This window comes from Galeopterus variegatus, unplaced genomic scaffold, assembly GCF_000696425.1.
Source record: "Galeopterus variegatus unplaced genomic scaffold, G_variegatus-3.0.2 Scaffold191, whole genome shotgun sequence".
Classification (NCBI taxonomy): Eukaryota; Metazoa; Chordata; class Mammalia; order Dermoptera; family Cynocephalidae; genus Galeopterus; species Galeopterus variegatus.
This window is the reverse complement of record NW_007726302.1, coordinates 552,528-577,761: the sequence shown is the minus strand read 5'-3', so window position 1 is coordinate 577,761 and position 25,234 is coordinate 552,528. Positions and strand designations below refer to the sequence as shown.

Sequence of the window (25,234 nt, the reverse complement as noted above, 5' to 3'; positions counted from 1 at the left end):
ATCCCTAATATGATATTTTTTAGTTTTGTGGTTTTTATTGACCTATAGCAGTATGTTATGATAAGGTATATAGTCCTCTGTGTCTTGCTTCTTTTACTAAATATTATTTTTATATAGTATTTGTCTACATATTTGCTCTGTCACTCTAGTGCATTTATTTTAACTGTTGTATAATACTACATTGTGTGACTGTATCCCAGAGATCTGTGCCTTCTCCTTCATTTACTAGCTTTAATTCTTCTAAAAAGAGGACCTTTTGCTTATCATCCATTTGGGTAACCAGAGATACAGTTTATATAGGAAATACAGAAAGATGTTCAAATCTTTTTATTTATATTTTAATTTTTAATGTAATGAGCTAACGTACACTCAATCTTTTTAGATGTTCAATTAGGTTTTGTTTCAATTTATATATTTAAAAAATTTTACTATTTACTTATTTATAAAATTGTCAATTTGTAGATTTTTGTATATTTGATGTGTTTTAATCCATTGCATCCACTATTATTTTTTCACTGTATTTAGATGCTCTATTATTAGGTGCATACCTGTTTAGGATTTTTATCATTATAAAATATTATCTTTATCTCTGGGTAATTCTCTTTGTTTTGATGTTTACTTTGTTTAACATTAATATATCCACAGTGGCTTACTTATGCCTAATGCTTGTCTGTCATATCATTTTCCATCATTTTACTTTTAGTCTATCTTGTCTTTATATTAAGACATGTTTCTTATAAATAGAGAATTGGGTAATCTATTTGAAAAATTAATCCAGAGTTATAATGTGTGCCTTTTACAAGTATAAAAGTGTTCAATCCATTTACATTAATGTAAGTATTGGTTTTTGTCTTCTATTTGTTGTTTTCTTTTTTTTTTTTTTTTTTCCTTTTCCTTTTTGTCTTTTTTTGTGACCGGTAACGGGATCCAACCCTCGGTGTCGTGCCCGTACCGTGACTGGCAACGGGATCGCAACCCTCAGTGTTGTGCCCGCACCGCGCTCAGCCAGTGAGCGGACCAGTCTCTATATGGGATCCGAACCCTCGGCGGGAGCGCCACCGTGCTCCCAAGCGCCACACTCTACTGAGTGCACCACCGGACTGGCCCTTTTTTTTTTTTTTGATCTTGTTCTTTTATTTTCCTTTGGCTAAATTGACTTTTTTTTCCCCAGAATTTTATTTCTTCTCCTCTATTAATATTTTGCCATTATCCTATGTTTTATGTTTTCTGTGGTTGCTCTAGAGATTATAATATGTGTTGTTAATTTACTATGGTCTACTTTAGAATAATATTTCATGAATAATGCAAGAATCTTTTAACAGTATAAGTCCATTATTCCCTTTCCACCCTTTGAACTCTGAACTTATATTTTAATATCCATATTATGTTATAAACTCCACAATACATTATTATTTTTGTATTAATCTTTTAACAGTATAAGTCCATTATTCCCTTTCCACCCTTTGAACTCTGAGCTTATATTTTAATATCCATATTATGTTATAAACTCCACAATACATTATTATTTTTGTATTAAGCAGTTAGTTGTTAAAGAAACTTACACATATGTGTATGCGCACACACACACAGACACAATAGTTTATTTATTTTTTAGAAAACACTTACCCAACTAGTTCCTCTTTCTGGTGCTCTTTCTTCCTAAAGAATGAGTTCAGGCTTTTCTTTTGTATTGTCTTCCTTTAGCCTAAAGAATGTCTTTTAGTATTTTTATAGTTCAAGTCTACTGATGATGAATCTTCTCAGCTTTGTCTATCTAAAATGTCTTTATTTCCCCTTTACTTTTGATATTTTATCCATGTAGGGAATTCTATGTTTTCTTTTTTAGCCATCTAAAAGTGTCATTTCATTGTCTTTTTGTTTTGTTTCTGGTGAGAAGTTTTTATAGCTGTCCCTTTTTGTGTAATGTATTTTCTTTTTTTCTGTTTTTAATATTTTATCTTTAGTTTTGGTTAGTTTGAGTAGGATGTCCCTAAGTGTGACGGTCTTTCTGTTTATCCCTCTTGGGATTTTCTGAGCTTCTTGGGTTACTAGGATGGGTTCTCAAGTTTGGAACATTCCCAGTGATTATATCTTCCAATATTTCTTCTGCGTTATTCTCTGTTTTACTTCTTGGACTGCCATTATATGCATTTGGTATTGACCTACAGGTATGAGTTGCTTTATTCCTATTTGTCTATTATTCTCCTCTTTGTGTTTCTGTTTAGATAATTTCTTATAACTATCAAGTTCACTGATCTCTTTGTTTGTTGTCTATTGTTTGCTCTTAAGCCCATTGAGTGCATTTTCATTTTTGATATTGTATTTTTTATTTTAGATATTTCTATTTGGTTTATTTTTGTAGATTTTTATGCTGAAATTTTCCATTTTTTACAGGAGTAATTTACACTTGATAATTACATACACTATTATTTCTATTTTAAAAATCTTGTCTGATAATTTCAACATCTAGGCTATTAGTAGTCTACTTCTGTAGACTGTTTTTTCTCTTGTTTCTTGTTTACACTATTTCTTCCTTTTTCATATGTCTCATAATTACTGATTGTATGTTAAACATTATTTTTGAAAAGCAGAAGAGACTGAAGAAGATACTTGCTACTGAAAAAAGGTACACTCCTTCTTACGTGCACGTAGCATGACAAAATGAGTCATTTTCATATGTTTGAGTTGGGACTGGGTATTCTTGCAGCAGTACATACAGTTCATTTCTGGCTTTAGATATTTTTGATAGTAACATCAATATTTATCATTCAGCAGAGCTTGGAATCTGAGCACCAGCAATACTCCAGAGATCTTTATCAGTTTATATCCCAACTGTTAGCTTTTGGAATCAAGGAGGAAATTCTCTCTCTCCCTCTCTGTTTGTTATAGCCTGGCTTCCAGCTTATTGGGTAGTAGGGACTTTCTTAATTCCCACTCACCTGTGAGATCTTCCTTTGTCTTGTTTCTCTGCCTTCACACTTGGGAGGACTGTTGCAGTGCACTTAGTGAAGACCCAGTATGCCTCTGAAGGGTTTCTCTCAGCTCTTCTTTACTTTTCCCATTGTTTGTTGTATGCTGTCTTTCACTAGATAATGGTTGTATGCATCCAGGTTGGCTAGGGAGGCTCTCTTTTAGCTCTTCTGTTTTGTTCTAGGTATTCAGCATACTTCTTTTTACTTGGGGAAGGACGTGTGTGCCTGAGCATATGGATGTCTTTCAGCTCTCTTGTCCTGCCCCAAGTTTTTAGAGTTGTAATGAAGACCTGTAGGAAGGAGTTGGTGAATGAATTCAGACTTGCTCAGTGAGTGGGGCTTCTCTTGATTTTAATTCATCATATTAGCCCAAATGTGGTCATTTAAAGTTTGTTAAAGTTCAGTTAGTTTCTCCTTAAGGAATTGCTTCATTCCCACTGCTTCCTCAAAAATAAGAGGCCACAGTACTCTTCTTTCATAGGAAAGGCTTGTCCCTTTTGTGAATTATATTCACTGAGGTATTTTTGCATCCTCATTTCTCCAACTTTTTAAAAACTCTGATTTTGTAACTTATCTGGCTTGCTCTTTTTGTTACAGTGGGAGTGATGGCCTCTTGCAAGTTTCTTTATACTAACTAGAAGTAGAAAGCCTCAGAGATCAGATTTGGAGGCTTGCAAGACATATTAAAGTGTTTGCAACCATTATTTTGGCTGGTAAAATTGTTCCGTCTTTTGTCAAGGAAGCCCCTTTATGTTGGCTTCTGTGGTCTTTGACATGACTGTCTTTGGTAGTTTCCTTGTTTTTACATAGAACACAAGATGTCTCAGACTCTTCTTGGGCACTTCTTTAGCAAGACTCAGAACCAATCATTTCTCCAAGAATCCTTCTTCATTTTTAACAAGAAAAGGTATGACTCTAACATGATAATCTAGTTTCAGAATTTTTACTTCAATTTCCATGGTAGCCTAGTTGTTTTTGTCACATGGAGTTCATGGTCCCAGCAGTGTTTTTTTTTTTTTTAAATCAAAATGGGAAGAACCTACTGTTTTAAAACCAGATGCTTGCAGATTTTTAAATAAAATTATAGCTGCATGGGCTTTTAAGTTGGAGTTTGTGGATGGACCCTGTGGAATTTATACATAGGTTTTCATGCAGAATTCTGTGAATTTTCCTGAGAATGGATGGAAAATTTTAGGCAAAGACATATCTTTTTCTCATGACCTGGGAAAGATTTGGAAGCACAATCTTAGGTAATTTTGAATAAAATTATAAATATATTTGCTAAAATAAATGTTAAAAGTAATACAAGTGAGTATATTTCCTTCTTTTACTAGTATTATTTCTTAATAATAGTGTCAAAAGAAAACCTTGAAGAATACTGCATTTTATATGGTCTATTTGCTTTTTGCTGCATGACTCGTTTGAGGTGAACTTGCTGTATTTTGCCATTTTCTTCTTTTATCTGCTTATATGGTAGTTCTTATTGGTGGTAAGACAGCTTTTGGAAAATTTTTATATTGTTATTACCTGAATTCTACCCTGATCTAGATAAATGAATATGATTAGCATTTTCCCCTTCCTCCTTCAGAGCATATGTGTCTTTCCCCACCTTCAAAACCACCCTTGATGCTGTGTTGAATGGAGAAGGGGGTAAGCAATGACTGGCAAGCAGATTTAACACTTTTTTCCATCATACTTTACGTGGCCTTTAAAGACTGAATGTTCTTTTTAAACTTTGAGTACAGATTTAAAACTGATGAAATGATTTATATTGCCTTTCCTTTGTACAGAGGAATTTATTGAGAAATAACATTGGCTCAAACTTTCTTTTTCAGTTTTTAAAGAGGCTCTGGCTGTTGAAATCACCCTCATAAGTCACTTCTAAATTTTAAGTCATTAAGAAAATTATTAATTAAATGTTGAATATGTATGGCAGCTTTAGTATTTATAGGTTTAATTTATGGTATAATATAACTATCTTGCTTATGTTCTTTCTGTTTGTGGACTTTATACCACATTATATAATAGTGAAATATTTATTTTACATTACATCTGTATATTTATAGATGTTTATAATTGCATCTTGGCCTTTCTGACTCATGAAATGCACACCGTGGCTTTGATACAAGATGAAATCTCCAATTTTAACGTTACTCCTTTGGGATGTTCTTGGTGACTTACTGTTTCTAGAACTTTGTGATTAAAATTGGGGACTATCTACAGTTCTGTGTGTTAGTATCTGAACCTGTTGTGCTACTTATCTGCATATAATTATAACTTTCATCTTCACCATGGAATCACATTTTTGAACCTTGAGGGTTTTCTTTGCTTGTTTCTCCTTTATTCATGTGACATTAGCCTGATTTCTATAGTGACTGACTGTTATGGACCAAGCATGTTACCTGGAGTCACAAGACTTGAATCTTAGAATCTTATTCTTCCAGTTCACTTTTCTTATTTATCAGATGGGGTTGGTAATACCTTTCTCATAAGTTAATTGTAAAGCCTTAATGAGATATTTGTGAAAGCTCCAGTTGTACAATAATTGATCAATTCAATGAGTTAATGACCTTTTCTCTTTCTCCTTAAAAAGAATTGAATCCGGGCTGGCCCGGTGGCGCACTGGATAGTGCGCCGCTTGGGAAGCGCGGCGGCGCTCCCCCCCGAGGGTTCGGATCCCACATACAGAGTTTTCCTCTTGTATATAATAGGTTCCAGGTTTGATAACCATGAGGACACTGTGAAGACTGAAATCACGTGTGTTCTATCACTTTTAAAGCAGCCCTCTCTTTAATTACACAAGACAGGCTTGAAAACCAGAAGTAACCCAACTCCAAAACTAGCAGTAAATCCTTTGACAGGGAAAAGGTGACGTACTGTGTAATAAATTCCTTTGTTGAAAAAGAGATGTTGCAATACTGGAAACTGAAGTACCAAATGTTTCCTTTTAAATTTGGAAAGGCCTTTCCTCATTACTTATCTGTCCCTGCGGACTTCTAACAGGGGATGTGTTGAAAGATTTTTCAGATGCCCACTAGCCACAGTGAGATTGAATGGCAGCATTTATAAGATGACATAAATACTTCAAAATCATCAGTAATCTTTGGAGATATGTGGTGTGCCAATGGTACTGAATGTGAGCTTTTCTTGCTGCTGTTCTGTGCCCTTGTATGCAGGCTGCTTAGGAATGTGGGTTGTGTCTCTCCTATGAATACAACTTCACTTTTCCTCCCATGGGGGCTCTTTGTATCAGAATTGAGGTTAGAATGGTCTAGAAGAAGTAAAGTCTGCCAAGGGGGAGAAAGATTTCTGAGATTACGAGTTATACGAGTCATTTTGAGGTCCTATGGAGGAATTATATCATAGTCCTCAACCATTTGAACACTACAGCAAAAACTGGACACATAAGGGCCTTTTAATTTTCATTTTGTAATAATGTGATTCATACCACCACTGCTGCTACCACTACAAGAGATAAAGATGAAAAATATTGAAAATGATTTAGAAATGGAATGACGATATATCTTAAGTGTTAGCTAATTGGTAAAGTCTCTTAACTATATCTTAACATATATCTTAAATGTTAGCTAGTTGGTAAACTTTCGTGTTTCTCTACCCTTGTTGCAAAAGCTTTTCAGTATGTTACATTTACCTTTTGGAACTAAAACATGTTTCAAAAATATGATTTTATTGGGCTGTTTTTTAATTCTATTTTTTTAAATTCTATTTTAAGTCTTTTTTTAATTCTATTTATTAAAACCTATTTTTAATTCTCTTAATTTGAAGGATGTATCTGTCACTGTACCTGAAGTAAAAAACTAAATGTTTGATGAAGGTCAGGTGAAATAACACACCTGTGGCATCTGTGCATGTTCGCTCTTACCATGCACTTAACTTATGCGCTCAAGCTGTAGGGAAGGGAGGAGGGGATAAGCGAGAAATTGGTGAAGGGCCACAAAAAAATGATTATGGTATATAATTTGAATGTACTAATTATCCTTATTTGAACATCACACATTGCACACAGGTGTAGGTGTTCAACGCTGTACCCCACAGATATGTACAATCAATTCTGCTTTAATAAATTTCAAAAAATTAAAAAAATATATAGGGAAGTGAAGTGAGTGAGACCAAATCCCATTACGGGAGAGCTTGTCTTGCCCTGTACTATCTTTCCTTAAGAGAAAGTATTGTGAATACAGTAACATAACATTGAAGTCTGGCTATAAACTGTTGGAGAAAAAAAATAGGTATTTGTTATAGAAATTGGGGAAAATAACAAAAGATTAAATAACAAACAAAAATCATGCATAATCCACAATCTCGAGATGACCACAGTTAAAATAGTTCCTGCCAGACTAGAGGATGTGGAGAAAAGGGTACTCTTCTACACTGTTGGTGGGACTGTGAATTAGTACAGCTATTATGGAAAAGAGTATGGAGGTTTCTCAAACAACTGCAGATAGAACTACCATATAATCCTGCAATCCCACTTCTGAGTATTTCAGGAATGGAAATCATCATGTCCATGAAGGGATACCTGCACTCCCATGTTCGTCGCAGCTCTGTTTACAGTAGCCAAGAGATAGACCCAACCTAAATGTCCATCAATGGACGACTGGATTAGGAAAACATGGTATAAATACACAATGGAATACTACTCAGCCATAAAAAAGAATGAAATTCTGCCATTTGCAGCAACATGAGTGAACTTGGAGAAAATTATGTTAAGTGAAACAAACCAGGCACAGAAAGAGAAATACTGCATGTCCTTACTTGTAAGTGGGAGCTAAGAAACAAAGAAAGAAAGTCCATAATAAAACGTTGAACTTTCAGAAGCAGCGAACAAACCTATAGTTACTAGAGGTGGGAAAGGGGGAGGTATGGAGGGATAGGAAGTAATTGGGTAAGGGACACAAAAAATAATTACAATTTGTAATGATGAACATACTAATAATATTGATTTGATCATCACATACTATACACAAATACTGATAGTCAACTCTGTACCCCATTAATATGTATAAATAAAAATAATAAATAAAAATTTATCCCCAAATTATAACTAGATTCTTCCACTAATATTTTAAATGATACAAATAGGAGCAGTTCTAAACACTAGAGTGAGTTTTGCCTCTCAAAGAATTTGGAGATGGATGAATTACAATAATTGTTTCCATTTTCATTAGATGTCATTAAATTTTCATTATGTAAATATATCCACAATAGTATAGTAACAATAGAAAATTAGACTTGATGTTTTCAAAAACTTTTTCAGAGTTTAAAAATATATAAGGATGATCCTTTCAGGGTCAGGGAAATGACATTCTTAGATTGCTCTTTCACTAATATGTTTATGGACATAATGTAGGGTGTTGGGAAGATAGAATAATTTAATCAGGATCCCCTCACCTCAGGGCCGGTTGGGGGTGGTTCAGTAAACAAATTGTGTGCTTGTGGGGGTGGAGTCAGTGCGCATGTGCGGAGCTGCAGCTATTGGTGGCGTCTGCCTCAGGTGTCCGCCTCGCGGGGTCATGCTTTCCAACCTATGGCTTCCCAGGAGCTGTTTGCCGGTTACCTAGCTCATAGACCTGCATGTAAGGGGTCTGGTGATCCAGGCTGGCATGTGAAGGGTTTGTGACCCAGTCTGTGAATGGGCTTGAGTGGTCTGTGAGCTCCAGACTCAGCCCTAGCTTTAGAATTGGCTCAGTTGGAAGGATTACCAGCAGGTAAAAGAGCGCAACAACTGGCCTGGTCGTGTAGCTTTACAATTGGCGTCACGAACAGGATTAAGAGCTCTACAATTGGTGATGTTGACAGGATTCCATCATTAGCCTAGCACCACATAGGGCAAATCATTTTTAGTAAAATGTTTTTAAAAGAGTGTTATATGTACATTAACCAACTTAAAAAAAAAAAAAAACTCAAGAGTACAGTGGTATAATAAAAAACAAAAAAACAAATTGGGCTTTGAACCTGGTTCCAGGCATAGAGTTCCTAAAACCCTTGAAATCTCCTAAGTGTCTTTTGTATGCTAGCAAGATGACTCCTGATGTGTGTGTGTTTGGAGAGGAGGATTGGGTTGGGGGATGGGTTCTAGATAGCTTCAGAATGAGGGTTGGTCACCAGAAAGACCAAGCCACCATTAAAGGGTTAGAAATTTCAGCCCCCCTAACCCCCCCACTCTCCTCCCCACACACTATCACGAGGGAGGAGAGAGGGACTGGAAAATGAATTTAATTACAACTGGCCAATGATTTAACCAATCGTGCCTATATGATGAAACCTTTATAAAACCCCCTAAAAGATGGGGTTCAAGGAGCTTCTGGGCGGACAAATACATCCACGTTTCTGAGAGTGTGTCCTCCTAGAGAGGGAAGTGGAAGCCCTCCCCCATGCCTCGCCCTATGTGTCACTTCCATTTGTCTGTTTCTGAGTTGTATCCTTAATAATAAAGCTGTAGTACTATGCAGAGGAAAAAGAAATTTTCCTGACAGACGAAGAGAAATCTTTATCATATTATTTGCTTTGTTTTGGTAACAGTCATTTTGATCCTTTGTGAGGGCTACCTTGCTTTGAAGCAGTAGCCTTCAGAATTACAAATAAAAGGATAAACTCCTCTTTAGTTCTATTCTAGGCTCTTAGTGATGATTGTCAAGCTAGCTGGAAATCACCTTGTCCTAAAAGAAGGAAAATACAGAGAATAGGATGAGGAGAGACCAGAAAATAATAGAAAGTGATTTTCCTTGAGGTGGCCATTACCCTCATTGTAGTATTTATTAAGTGCTTACTGTGTGCCCAACCCTATGCTAAATGCTTTATATGCACTGTCTCATTTTGTCCTCACAACAACCCTATTGGGTAGTTGGTACCCCATTCCTCATTTTACAGCTGAGGAAACTGAGGCTTAAATAAAGAGTCTCAAAGTCACTCAGCTGTATTCAAACATGGGTTTGACTATAGAATAAATATATTAATCTCTACCCTATAGGACTTAGCGTAGGAGTGTGTGGAGAGGATAGGGAGGGGGAGAGGATGATAAGGGAGAGGATGATAACGAATGAATGAATGAATGAATGGATGAATGAATTGAGTAAATAAAATGCGTAAGCTCTCCTCTTTGGAGAGGATGATAATGAATGAATGAATGAATGGATGAATGAATTGAGTAAATAAAATGCGTAAGCTCTCCTCTTCTAAACAAGGCCCTGGTGCTTGACCCAGAAATCTCAGATGTCTCCTTTTGTAAAGATGCAGAATCTTTTTGTAAAGTAAGCCATTGTATTCACTACATGGCATTGTTGGAAACATCTAGATGAGGGGAAAATAAAAATAGTCCATTAACTTTTCTGGTTTCCATGGGGTTTTGCCATTTTTTCTGGATTTTAAACAAATCCACAAACAGGTATTTTAAAGATGGCCTCCCTGAAGTAGTGTCACGTGCCTAAGGGAAGTGGTCATTTTTTAGATGGATAAAAGGTGCTCTTAAATATGTAAGGCTCTGTTTTTCAGGCAATGTAAAGTATTCATCTTAACCAAATTACTTATTTTATCAAGTGGATTTAAAAGAAGTTCAGTTGTTGGAAGCAATTAGATATATCATAGTTTTCCTCCAAAACTCAGTTAAAGTAAATGTTAGACCAAGCGATCTTTTTCATGTATTGCTGCTAATGGTATCTGACAAATACATCTACATGAAGGTATCAAAAATTATGTCTGACTCAACACAAAGATGCATGTTTGAATTGGAGGAAGTAGCTAGAAATCATCTTCTTTCAATATAAATTTTCTGAGCCATTTTCTTTCACCAACAGAGAGCTTTCTATATAGATTAAGAATGCATTTGCTCACAAATTTCCATTTACAGATGAAAGGATAAAGAACATGTGGTACATACATGTAATGGAATATTATTCAGCCTTACAAAGGAAAGAAATTTGGATACATACTACAACATGGATGAGCCTTGAAGACATTACTTAAGTGAAATAAGCCAGTCATAAAAAGACAAATACTGTATGATTCCTCTTACTGAAGTACTGGAGTGGTCAAATTCCTAGAGACAAAAGGTGAAATGGTGGTTGCCAGGGATGGGTAGAAGGAGAAATGAAAAATTAGTGTTTATCGGGCATAGAGTTTCAGTTTGGGAAGATGAAAAAGTTCTGAAGGTGGATGGTGGTGATGGTTGCACTGAAATGTGAATGTATGTAATGCCACTGAAGTATATACTTAAAGAATGGTTAAGTGGTAACTTTGTATTATGTGTGATAAAGATGCCTGTGGCATTAAAAAAGAGAACTGAGTTATACTGGCTTAAGCAGGTTTTTCAAGCTTAAATTTATTTATTTATTTATTTTATTTTATTTTATTTTTTTCCCCTTTTTGTCTTTTTTCGTGACGGGCAGTGTTGCGCCTGTACCGGACCGGGACCGGCAACGGGATTGCAACCCTCGGCATTGCGCCTGCTTCGCCTCGCTCAGCCAGTGAGCGGCCGGTCTGTATGTGGGATCCGAACCCTCGGCGGGGAGCGCTGCCGCGCTCCCAAGTGGCGCACTGTAGCAGTGCGCCACCGGGCCGGCCCAAAGCTTAAATTTAAATGAAAAAAAAATAATCTCACGTAACAAGATGCCTGGGAGAAGTCTGGGACTAGAGAGGCTACCCAGCAATGCTCTCTGGTACCCAGGTCTGTCTTTTCTGTCCTGCCTTCCTCAGCAGACTTTATGTTCGTATGTGTCACCCCATAGTCATAGGGTGGCTGCTGTGCCTCATGCCTAGCTATGCAAGTCTAGACCTGAAAACTTGGATTTAGTCAGGGGTGGCAGAGACATTCAATTTAAGGCTTCCTGAATGTTTGTATTCTTCCCCATATTTCACAGCCCCCTTGCAGCTGCCTGAGAACATATTGCTGTTTCTGGCCAAGGGACTGGTGACCAGAGTGTGAATGATATGTCATTTCTGGGCTAAATTGGTAAAGGAGTCCTAGGTGTCCCTCTTGTTCTCATGGAAGGAAAGCATATAATCCAGGTAGAGCATTTATAGCTGATGGAGCCTCCATCTGTCTAGGTTTGTTCCTGAGTGAGTGTGTGGAGCAGATCCCCTGGTGGCCCAGGTGTGACATATAACATTAATGAGAATTAATATTTTTGTTATGTTAAGTCCCTGAGATTTGGAGGTTGGTTGTTTCTGCAGTGTAATATAGCCATTCTGACTGATACTCCAGAGTGGGCTTTTGCCAGACAAGTTTGATGAAGTGAGGAAAATGTGGAGGCTTTCAGGAATAAGGGAATGGATATATGTCGGTGATGGGTGAGGACAGAGGTGAGGACCTAAGGGGGGTAAGGAATACTTAGAAAGCAGCAGAATTAATGGATAGCAGTTTTTGGTGAGGTAGGGGAATGTTGGAGTTAGAGTGCTCAGGGGAGTGAGCTAGCAAGGCAGGAGAGGGATGGTTGCAGTTGAGACAGCAGAGGAGTTCATGTTACTGCCCATGATATAGTCATGGGAGCGAGTTCATGAGGTAGTGTGGATCACTTGAGGAGAGGATATCAGAGAACCTAGATGCTAAGATGTGAGGAGAATCATCTAGGTAAATATTACAATCAGTGAGAATTATGACAAGGGGTAGAAGTGAGCTGGAAGCTAAAATCTGTAAGAAATGAGTTTGTCTTTATATTGAAGCTGTCTATATTCATCCTCTAGAATGGTAATTTAACTGATTCTAGGTTGACAAAATTTTTTTTTCTGTTTGTTTTTGCCTTAGCATCTTTAAAATGTTAGTCTTCTGGCCTCTTTTATTACTTGGAGATATTTAACTATCAGTTTAATTTAAAATTTTTTGAATTTCTTTGTAGATGATTTTATTTTTCTTTATGGTTAGTTTTTAATATTTTCTTGTTGTCTTTGGTTCAGATCTTCACTGTGATACACCTGAGGATGGATTTGTTTTTATTCCTCTTCTTCGAAACTCTGTATGAATCTTCAGTTTAAGGATTCACAACTTAAATTCTGGACAATTCTTATTCACTACCTCTTTAAATATTAGTGCCCTCTTTCTCATACTTTATTTTCTCTCTCTCAAAATGCCTATTAATGTGTTGGACATTCTCATTTTATACTCTGGGCTTCTTAACTCCTAATTTTTCTTTTCTTTATCATCTCAGGCTGCTTTTTAGTTTTTATCTTTTTTTGTACTTGAATATATCTTCTAGTTCTTTCTGTTGAGCTGCATCTAATTTGATGCTTGATACGTTCATTGCATTTTAAACATTTTTTTATTTGAAAAGTTCTGTTTGGTTCCTTGAAAAATCTGCACATGTGCCCTTCTATTCCCTGCTCCCAGATTGTGCTGTTTTTAAAAATTCTGATCTCCTTTCCTTTTAATCTTGTATTACAGATTGTTCTGTTACAGGGATAGGCAAACTATGACCTATGGGCCAAATTTGGCCCATGGCCTGTATTTGTACAGCCCATGATCTAAGAATGATTTAAAAAATGTTAAAGGGTTGTTATTTTAAAAAAAAGGAAGAAGAAAGAAGAAAATTTGAAAGAGACCCCATGTAGCTTGGAAAACCTAAAATATTTACTATTTGATCCTTTACAGAAAAAGTTTGTCAACCTCTGTTCTGTTATTTTCACTTCTTAGTAACTCTGTTTTTTCCGTCTGCTCATTCTCCCTTGTGTGTGTGTGTATGTGTGTGTGTTGTTGGTATTGGGAGTTGTAATTTTTTATTGGGAGTTCATCTTCAGTGTGGGTTGTGAAAGGTTAGGAATCCCCACAAGAGAAGACATGTATTACAATTCTGAAGTTTGTGGATGTGGGGCATATTGGTGTCTCAGCAACAAGAAACACACTGGGAAAGAGTGAGCTGAGGCTGAGCTAAGGGTTGGGATTAATGGGAGATGACCAGGCTATAGAGACTGGCTCTCAGAGAGCTGTGGGAATATTTAGGGAATATCAACCTGTTGATTCCAGGGTTCTCATCTGAATCCCTGAGGTTGGTCTGTAGAATAAGCAATTAGGGCACTGGTTGCTGGACTGTCCAGAATAACAGTTGAATGAGTACTCAGTAGCCAAGTGGGGATCTGATACCTTTGGGGAGGTTTGACAATATGTAGCAGAACTCCTGTCAACAGCTGTGTACTCTGGGCCTAGAGAACAGTGTAGGAGCTCAATAACAGTCTGGCAAATGGATGGGAGAAGAAATGAAGGTTAGGTCCACATTTTGGGGACTGGTAAGTAACAAGCAGGTATTCGCTGCCAAACTTTGCTTTAGACTATTAACTAGATGGGGCTTTGATGTAGACTACTAACCAGATAGAAAGAATGTGGAGAAATACTTCTAGTAGTTCCTTTGTAGATAACCTGGGATTTTCTACATAAACAATTTTGTCATCTGCAAATAGGGATGTTTTTACTTCTTTTCTGATTTTTATGCCTTATATTTATTTTTCTTGCCTTATTGCAATGTTGTGTTAGTCCATTTCTGTTGTTTATAATAAAGTACTTGGAACCAGGTAATTTATAAGAAAATGATATTTATTGCATACAGTTTCTGAGGCTGGGAAGTCCAAAGTTCAGAGAACACATCAGGTGAGGGTTTTCTTTGGTTGTGGCTTTACAGCAATGCAGGGGTCTCACATGGCTGAAAATGGTAGAGCAGAGAGAGAGATAGTTCCTCATGTACTCTCCTTTAAAGCCCTCAGAACCATGCCCACTATTACAAAAAGTTGATCAATCCATTCATGAGGATGCAGTCCTCACAATCCAATCACTTCTCCAAGGCCCCATCTTTCAATTACCATGATAGGATTTCCTACCCGTAACAGTTACAGTGGAAATTAAGCTTCTAATATATGAACTTTTGGGGACATAATTCAGTCAATCCACAGCAAATGGCTTGAACCTCTAGTGTTTTGTTGAAGAGAAGTAATGAAAGCAGACCTCATTGCCTTGTTTCTGACCTTAGGGAGAAACAATTCAGTCTTCATTAAGTATGATATTAACTGTAGGCTTTTTCAGATACTATTTATTTCTGATAATTGAATTTAGAGGTTTGATCAGATTCAAGTACAGTTATTTTGGTGGTAGGAAAGACTATATAGGTAAAATTTTATCAATAGACACAGTGTCTGGTTTTATCTTTTTGTGAAATTAGCCGCCATTAGTGATTGTTGTGCATATCAGTGATTACATTATAGGTTACAAATAATTATAATTCTGTTAATATCTTCTTTATTTATTTGCTGGGATACTTCTATAGGGAAGAAAATTTTTCTTCATAAACTGTTTGGTTGCCCTGCTATACAGTTCCTATAAGAAGATCAGAGAAATGCTTGATTGTTTTCTTTCATTTATTTTCAAGATAATGAATTGTTTCTATAGTATTCGCCAAAGGTGACCAGTGCCTTTTAAAACATAAGTTTTGAATTCATTATGTGTTTCTCTCTATTCATTTGTCATTCTTATAGATGCTAAATAAGTTGTACTTTATTTATTTATTTATTTTTTATTTTATTTTATTTTATTTTTGTCTTTTGTCTTTTTCCATGTCCGGCAATGGATCGCAACCAAAGGTGACCAGTGCCTTTTAAAACATAAGTTTTGAATTCATTATGTGTTTCTCTCTATTCATTTGTCATTCTTATCGATGCTAAATAAGTTGTACTTTATTTATTTATTTATTTTTTATTTTATTTTATTTTTGTCTTTTGTCTTTTTCCATGTCCGGCAATGGATCGCAACCCTCAGTGTTGCCCCCGTACCGGACCGGGGACCGGCAACGGGATCGCAACCCTCAGCGTTGCTCCCGCGCCTCGCTCAGCCAGTGAGCAGGAACCGGTCTGTATGTGGGATCCGAACCCTCGGGCGGGAGCGCCACCGCGCTTCCCAAGCGGCGCACTTATCCAGTGCGCCACCGGGCCGGCCCCATAAGTTGTACTTTAATAAGTTCTTTAAGAACTTGGTATTTATCTTTTCTTCTAGGTTTGTTGTCAGGTCTTTGCTCTATATGTAGTCCATGTTCTCTGTGAAGATTTAAGAGCATAAACATACTCATACGTACTCTTGTTTGTAAGAACAAAAAGAGAATGTAATGAAAGAATTATTTCTAATATCTCTGTGAATAAAGAATGGAACTGTTTTACCTTTGAACCATACTTCAGCTATATGGCAGCATATTCTAAGAAACCTTAGAATTTTGTGGGTAAAACCACAGAAGTCAAACTTTCTTTGACTGGAACTTGCAGGAGAACAAGCTGTTGGTGTCATGGTTCTTACGTTAAAGGTGATATGTGTCAAAAATATGTCATAATTTTAAAAGTTTCTTGGTAAAATCAATAATTGGAAAACCCTGTACATTCCTGTATAACAACAGAGGAAAAAAGTCTCCCTGACACACATTTTATATTTTTGATGTAAAATATCACGTGGTGTAGTTGTTTGACTTGAAGCATGTGTACATAACTTTCCGAACATTCATTTGGCTTATAATATGCCAGTTTCCTAACTATTATTATTGATCTAAGGTGCAACATTTCACTGTTCAACATCAGATGTATGCACAAAGGGAATTAAAATTTCTGGATTTTCGGGAGCTTAGCACCATGTCTCTACATAAGAGACAAATTTGTAGGTGTTAAACATGGTTTCTTACTATAAGTTTTTTGTTTGTTTGTTTTTGTTTTTTTCGTGACCCGTAAGGGGATCACAACCCTTGGTGTGGTGTTGCCCGCACCGCGCTCAGCCAGTGAGCGCATCGGCTATTCCTATATAGGATCTGAACCCGCGGCAGGAGCTTCGCTGTGGTCCCAGCGCCGCACTCTCCCGAGTGCACCACGGGGTCGGCCCTTTCTATAAGTTTTATTGCTGTCTTTTTTCTGATTATAAAAATAATATTGCAAAAATTTAACAAAATAGAGATTGCCATAATCCTGCCCACAAAGTTGTATGTTAAATTATATATCTAGATCTTCCTGTAAGTGTAGATATTCCCAAAGAGGTTTTTAGTTCTTGAACTACGTTTACATTTACACCTTACCAAAAAAGATATGGAAGTTATTTCTGGCAAAATATCAGGCGACTTGAACTGTTTGTATTTTGGGCAATGAGTGTATATTGTAGGTGTATACATAACATACACACACATGTGTCTTTATATGTACAAGTATAAATGAGTATAGGGAAGGGGGCAAATGGGAGGATGAAGGAGAGAGAGGTGTATAGTGTATGAAGAGGAAAATTTTGAAATGAAAATGAAATTTTGAAATGTTTTAATAAGTACAGGTAATATTTCTTAAGGAGATTTGTTGTTAGTGCCTAATGCCTGTCAGGATACATATTAGCTAAATAAAGAACTGTGTATCATATCAGTTTGTGTTGGGTTCAGTTTCATGAATTTAAGAATTTGTAGCCATTGTTTGAAATAGGTTCTTTCATTTAACAATTTTAGTCCACATTTCTTTTTGATTTCTAAGAATCTCCCTTCCCCATTTACCTGTGTGTGTACACACACGTGCACGTGTGCAGATTTTTGACTTGGAAAAAATGTTACTCTGTCCCTCGTTCTGTTGGGGAATCTGAGTGGGTCCTGGAAATGCTCTTTCTTTTGAAGTATTCTTTTTGATGGTAGAGTTGAGGCATACTTCTCTTTTGGTCTCAATGGATGCTTAGATACCCTTTATCTAATTCTATGTGAATTAATGAAGCACTTTATTTTCTAATAATCTAATGTAACACTTGGCAGGAGTCATTTTTAATGGAAAAACATTTTAAATGAAAGAAATCTTGTAAGGATCTTGTGCATCTACTGTTCTTGTTTGGGTAAGAGGACACTGGCATTTTAGTTAGTGAAATTGATTTTATATATAAGAAGCATTTCAAGTGGCATTTAATAGTTTCTAAAAAAGTCTTGCTTCTCCCATGTTTACCAAAGCAGCCTTTTTAAATTTTGTATTTCTAAGAAAAAGGAAGGTTCTTTCTTCAGAAATCCTTTATTAAAACTCATCTAGTAATAAATTAAATTTCCTCTGTCTCTACTTTTGCAGGTAGTTTCTACTTTTAACGGGTAGAAACTGTAATGGAATTCTAGGCAGTACCCTCACCCCCACCCCCATGCCTATCCTTCCTTAGCGTGTCTGAATGATCCAAGTATTTTAACCTCAGGGTTAAAATACACGTTTTCGTTAGAACTACAGAGAGTATTTATCCCTGAAAGCTATGTAAATTGCTGTAAGGTAAGAAACATGCTATTTTATTAAGTCAACTCTCCAGTTGTTGATATGTGATGGCATTTCAGTGAAAAGTAGGTGGGGGGAGATTTAGGCTATCCCTGGCTAACTAGATTTCTCTCCTGCACCCAGACTTGTGGGATGTCAGAGGGAGAATGGCTGATGGCCACGGGTAGCTATTTACTGACTGGGAGACTAAGGCCAATTGAATGCAAATAAATAATTATAAAACAAGGTCTTTTGTAGTCACCCAACAGTGGGAATGAGACGGAAGCCTAGGAAATTCGTAGGTGGAGAATTTGAATTCCCGTATTATATAAATTATTCCTATGAAAAAGGGTTTTTGTTTTATTTTTCTTTGTTTTTAAGATTAAACAGTCATGTGTTTGTTTAGTTTCTGCTGAATCTCTTTACTGAAATTACCAGATTGCTCAAAGAAGTCATTTCATCCCTCACTGAATTCTCAAACATAACTACTAAAGTGATGCATAAGGGTATTTTAATGCTACTGAGATAAGCAGAGTATTGGTCTGCTTTTCCTCAATCACTCTTGGTTTCCTTGGATTTCTAGGATGTGGAGAGCATCTCGTGCGCACCATACTGGCTAGAGAATGTTCACACGCTTTACAAGCTGAAGATGCTCACCAAGCTCTGTTGGAGACTATGCAAAACAAGTTTATCAGTAAGTATAATATTAAGAAAATGACATCCTTCTAAATATAGATTGTTTCACTGAGCTGTAAGCACCATGAGTCAGTTACCCCATTTGTATCTCTAGACCTAGCTCCAGAGCCTAATATAGAGTTGGACCCTCAGTTAATATTGGCGATGAAAAGAAATTCCACCACAATTGCTCCTACAACATGAAATCTGCCATAAAACTAATCTAATGTCCAAGCTGTGAGACATTGTCTAGGATTACAGTGATATATAGTAGAATAAAATTTTACTAAAACAAAATTCAAGGGACAATCTCCTATAAAGGTTTCTGTAATACAACTTGAGTCTTTCTTTTAATGTCAGTGTTGTATTCCTGCATCCAGTGCTGCCATGTACAGCTGTGTAGGGTTGATTCGAAATTCTATGTCGGTACCATTTTCCAAGCCATGTAACCTGATGTGAAGCTGCATCCGCCTGGAGGAAGGGGTGCCATTTTCTAATCTGTAGCAAGGTTTTGTGTAGCTTAGCAGTGGCCCTGTATATAATTTTTGTTTTGGGTTAAAACAATGTGACTTAGTCTGGTTTCCCCATCATTTAATATGAAGCTTACCACTATGCAAAGGTCTGAGAAGATGTATAAGAAAAATCAAGCATAGTTATAACTAAGTTAGGATAAAAAGTCATGAGCACATAAATTAGTGAGAAAGAATATTACACGGTTAAGCTGGGGGGAGTATTCCCACTTTGGGAATAAAAACAGGATATCATAAGGTGCTAATTACATGACAAAGACATAACAGACAAAAGTCTAGGAGGAATATTCTTGAAAGGATTCGTGGAAGAGGGACTCTTAGAACTGGCCCCAGAAGGTCTGGTATAAGTGGGAAAAGAAGGGGAAGAGAGGAGCATGAACATAGACATGGCAATGGATTAGGAATGGCGAGGGCTGGATACCTGCATGAGTCTTACCTAGAGGGAAGCAATGGAGCTGGATCAGCCAGGGGAGGCCAGATGACAGAGGGCCTTAACATCTCAGGAAGAGTCTATACTCAACGTGATAGAAAGGAGGGGGCCCTTGTATGTTCTTGAGTTAACAAGTAAAATGGTGTTTTCAAGAAGGGTTTATAGAGTAGATCTAAGGTTGTCCCAAACCATCTCTAGAGGAGAGATACATTAGGGGTTAGGAGTGGTCTGGAGATGAAGAAGAAGTAGTGATTTTGAAGGAACCATCACTGGAAAAAGTGGAAATATTGATGGACTTGCACACAGAGCTTGCAGAAGGAATGACTGCTCAGTGTATGACCCTGTGGGCTGCAGGGGCTTGCCATGGGAGTCTTGCAGGTGAATGTGTGCAGGCTGCAGGGGCTCTGGTTTCCTTGTCAAGAGGGCTTGGAAAGGTTACCACCAGGCCTGGGCTACAAGGTCACAGAAAGATCACGTTCTGGACCTGTGGCTGAGGCAGACTTCACCAGATGACCCTCACACCCACACTGCCAACCCCAACCTCTCCTTCCCAGGCCATGCTGGGAATTGCAGGAAGGGGGCATGTTGTAACTCTGTTTACGTTCTCTCATTCAGGTTAGTCTCTGACGCCTTGCCTCTGTTCTGCTAGTTCCCTCCATGTAAGATCAGTGTCTTTCAGTATGGCACTTTATACTTGTTTGCCTCCACCTACCTGTGGTTATTGGCCTCTATTGCCCTTGAAGTCACTGTAGTATTATTTATGGTCTTATTGTAGCTTCTGGCTTCCTCAGTGCACACAGCATCTAATGACAGCAGATGCTAAGGTGACAGGCCCTTTTCTCAGCTTTTAGTCCCCTCTCAGCCTTTTCATTGTCCCCTGGTAGTGGAGCCAGGCAGCCTAAAACCTCTGGGATGGGCAGTCAGATAGTCGGGTCCTCGTCGCCCAGGCCCATTGGTGACTTTTTCTACTTTACTCCTAGAGCATCTTACTGGGCTGGGTAGCATGGGCATGAGGGCTTCCCTACCAGGCTTTCTGTCTCTATAGGCATCATCTGGGAAGGAGTCATAGGCATCTTTCGGTTTTGGCTCCTCCAAACCTGTCTAGGGCTTTTTTGTGGTCTCCTCTTTTTCCTCCACACCCACCAGCATGGGAAGAGGGACAGAGACCCATATCAGTGACCAGTTCTTTTCTCCTAGTCCTCCCTCAAGTGTGCTGATGTCCAGTCACACTCCCTTCCCCAGCCCTACTTTTAGGATTCTGGTGGAGACCTGACTAGGAAAGGATTCCTCCAAACTATTGATTTTGACAATATTTAGGCTTTAAACCACATTTCATTCCAAAGTTGTCTCTACCTGGAATTTATAAAAGTCCATTTAGAAGCTCAAATGATAAAACTTAGTTCAATTAGATGAGCATGCACTGATGGGATAAATGGAGGGTTTCAGGGATGGAGATAAAAGCTGAATTTTCTCAGAATCAATCATAAGCATAGTTGTTCATGCCTTTAATTAAGTATCATGCCCTGTTAGGAAAGATATAGTTTTTATTGCACAAAGAGAAAGAAAAAACAGACTATGGGCAGGAAAATATTGTACTTTTTTATTTGAAGGAAGAACAGAATGGATAATCCTTTTATAATAATATTTTGACATGAAAGGATTTTGTACAGGTGCATTCTTAGAGTTATTTGAACTGAGGTTATATCAAGACACGAATAATGGCATTAGTTATACATATGTTAATAAGAACTGCGTGATAGCAAAATGTGAGCTGAAGAATAAGTTATGAACAGGACTTTGAGGTCTATCTCTAGTGAATTTTCAGAAAAAGTTTGATTATATTCATGTTACATTCTCAACTACATCAGAGTCAGACTTAGGTCTTATTGTTTTTTTTTTTTTTTTAATTAACAATTATGATTGTTGAGTGCTGTTTTTAAGAAAAACCAAATTCTTGGCCTCAATAGCATATGTGATGCATACAATTTGCTATCAGTTTTACAGATACAATAGATGCATTTTCAGGACATTAATGAGAAGGAATAGTAAGAGTTGAGTAACTAGATGTTCATGAAAAGTTAAATTCCTGGAAATGCTGTGATGGGTGCGTAATTATGGCACCTGGTAAATTATGCTTGTTCAGAAAGACCTGAAGCACTTTATGGAGTCTAAAAGCACAGATTTGTTGGCTAGTTCTACTTCTCCAGGTTTGGGTTCATGCCAAGGAGTTCTTGAATGCCATTCTTTTCTACTCTGTTGCTTTGTTGTACTCTCCTTTTGTATAGCTCTTTAAAATTGCTCACAGAGTTGGGCTGGCCCGGTGGCTAACTGCTACAGTGCGCCGCTTGGGAGCGCAGCGGCGCTCCTGCCGAGGGTTCGGATCCCACATACTGGCTGAGCAAGGTGTGGGCGCAACACCGAGGGTTGCGATCCCATTGCCGGTCCCGGTCCCGTACGGGCATGACACTGAGGGTTGCGATCCGTTGCCGGTCACGAAAAAAGACAAAAAAAACAAAAAAAAAAAAATTATATAGAAGAGATTTCTAATATATTGTTTTGTAACATGCTTTTCACTTAACAAATCTTTTTTTTTTTTTTTAAAGATGACCGATAAGGGGATCTTAACCCTTGACTTGGTGTTGTGAGCACCACGCTCAGCCAGTGAGCGAACCGGCCATCCCTATATGGGATCCGAACCCGGGGCCTTGGTGTTATCAGCACCGCACTCTCCCGAGTGAGCCATGGGCCGGCCCCTCACTTAACAAATCCTAATGCTCTTAATTTGTCAGTATATGTAGTACATATTTTTTTTTATCATTACACAATGTAAACATTTTTTGTGGTCCTTTACCAATTTCTCTCTACCCCCCTTCACCTTACTTTCCTCCTTTGCCCACCTCTGGTGTCCTCAGTTCAGTTCTCTCCTTTTTAGAGTTCAAGGAATTATTGTGATTGTTGTATCTTTCTTTCTTTTCTTTTGTTTTTTCCAGCTCCCATGTATGAGTTAGGACATGCGGTATTTCTTTCTGTGCTTGGCTTATTTCATTTAACATAATTTTCTTTAAGTTCATCCATGTTGCTGTGAATGGCAGAATTTCATTCCTTTTTATGGCAGAGTAATATTCCATTGTGTATATATACCACAGCTTCATTATCCAGTTGTCCATCGATGGACATTTAAGTTGATTCCAACTCTTAGCTATTCTAAATAGAGCTGTGATAAACATGGGAGTAAACGTATTCCTTTGACATGATGATTTCCATTCCTTTGGGTATATACCCAGCACTGGAATTGCTGGATCGTATGGTAGGTCTGTCTGTAGGTGTTTGAGGAACCTCCATAATGTTTTCTATAATGGCTGCATTAATTTACAGTCCCACCAACAGTGTAGGATGGTTCCCATTTCTCTGCATCCTCACCAGCATTAGTTATTCTCCTTTTGGGACTGGCCAGTCTAACTGGTGTGAGGTGATATCTCAGTGTGGTTTTGATTTGTATTTCCTTGATGCTTAGTGATGTTGAGCATTTTTTTCATTTGTGTGTTGGCCATTTGTATATCTTGCTTTGAGAAATGTCTATTCAGCTCCTTTGCCTGTTTTTTAATCAGGTTACTTGTTTTTTCACTGTTAAGTTGTTTGAATTCCTTGGATATTAATCCCTTGTTGGATGCATAATTTGTGAATATTTTCTCCCATTCTGTAGGTTGTCTCTTCACTCTGTTAACTGTTTCTTTTTCTGTGTAGAAGCTTTTTAGTTTTATATAATCCATTTGTTTATTTTTCCGTTTGTTGCCTGTGCTTTTAGGGCCTTGTTCTTGAAGTCTTTGCCCTGTCATATTTATTGAAGTGTTTCCCCTATGTTTTATTTTAGTGGTTTTATAGTTTTGGATCTTATATATAAGTCATTAATCCGTTTTGAGTTGATTTTGGTATATGGCAAGAGATACAGGTCTAGTGTCATTCTTCTACATATGGATGTCCAGTGTTTACCAGCACCACTTACTGAAGAGGCTCCTGTTGCCCTTGTCAAATATCAGTTGGCTGTAAGTATGTGGGTTGATTTCTGGGTTCTCTGTTCTGTTACATTGGTCTGAATGTCTGTTTTTATGCCAATACCATGCTGTTTTGGTTACTATAGCTTTGTAGTATAATTTGAAGTCAGGTAATGTAATGGCTCTGGCTTTATTTTTATTTCTCATGATTGCTTTGGCTCGTCAGGATCTTTTGTTGTTTGAGATGAATGTTAAGATTGTTTTTTTCTATTTCTGTGAAGAATGTCATTGTTATTTTGATGGGGGTTGCATTGAATCTGTAGTTTTTTTGGGTAGTATGGACATTTTCACAATGTTAATTCTTCCAATCCAAGAGCATGGAATGTCTTTCCATCTTTTTGTGACCTCTTAAATTTCAGCAGTGATTTGTAGTACTTACTGTAGAGATCTTTCACCTCCTTGGTTAAATTGATTCCTAGGTATTTTATGTTTTTGGTGACTATTGTAAATGAGCTTTCTTTTTTGATTTCTTTTTCTGCTAGTTTGTTGTAGGAGTATAAAAAAACAATTGTTTCTTATGTGTTGATTTTATATCCTGCAACTTCACTGAAATTGTTCATTAGCTCTAAGAATATTTTTGGTAGAGTCTTTAGACTTTTCTATATACATCTACAAACAGGGACAGTTTGACTTTGTCTTTTCCAATCTGGATGCCCCTTCTTTCTTTCTCTAGCCTGATTGCTCTGGCTAGTACTTCTAATACTATGCTAAATATGAGTGGTTAGAATTGGCATCCTTGTCTTGTTTCCATTCTTCAGGGAAAAGTTTTCAGATTTTCCCCATTCAGGATAATATTGGCAGTGGGTTTGACATGTATGGCTTTTATTATGTTGAGGATCATTTCTTCTATACCTAATTGCTGAGAATCTTTATCATGATGAGATGTTGAATTTTGTCAAATGCTTTTTCTGCATCTTTTTAGATAATCTGATGATTTTGTCTTGATTTTCTTGATGTGGTGTATCACATTTATTGACTTGTATATGTTGAACCATACCTGCATTCCTGGGATGAATCCCACTTGATTGTGGTGTTTAATTTTTTTGATGTGTTGTTGTAGTTTGATTACTAATAATTTGCTGAGGATTTTTGCATCTGTGTTCATTAGAGATATTGGCCTGTAGTTTTCTTTTTTTGTTGTATCTTTTTCTGGTTTTTGAATCAGGGTGATGCTGTCCTCATGGAATGAGCTTGGGAAAATGGGCTTTGTTTCATTTTTTTGGAATAATTTAAATAGAATTTGTATTAATTCTTCTTTAAAGGTTTGGTAGAGTTCATCAGTAAAGCTATCTGTTCCTGGGCTTTTCATTGTTGGGAGACTGCTGATTACTGCTTCAATCTTATTGCTTGTTATTGGTCTGT

General features: G+C 37.2%; 1 long non-coding RNA gene across 1 annotated transcript in view; it reads left to right on the top strand.

The window, feature by feature from the left end:
• LOC103583441 overlaps positions 1-18,875 on the top strand; it is a 55,326-nt gene extending 36,451 nt beyond the window's left edge. The window contains exon 3 of the long non-coding RNA XR_549856.1: positions 18,769-18,875. This is a non-coding gene — a long non-coding RNA (uncharacterized LOC103583441). The remainder of the gene's footprint in view (positions 1-18,768) is intronic.
• The last annotated feature ends 6,359 nt before the right edge of the window (positions 18,876-25,234 follow it).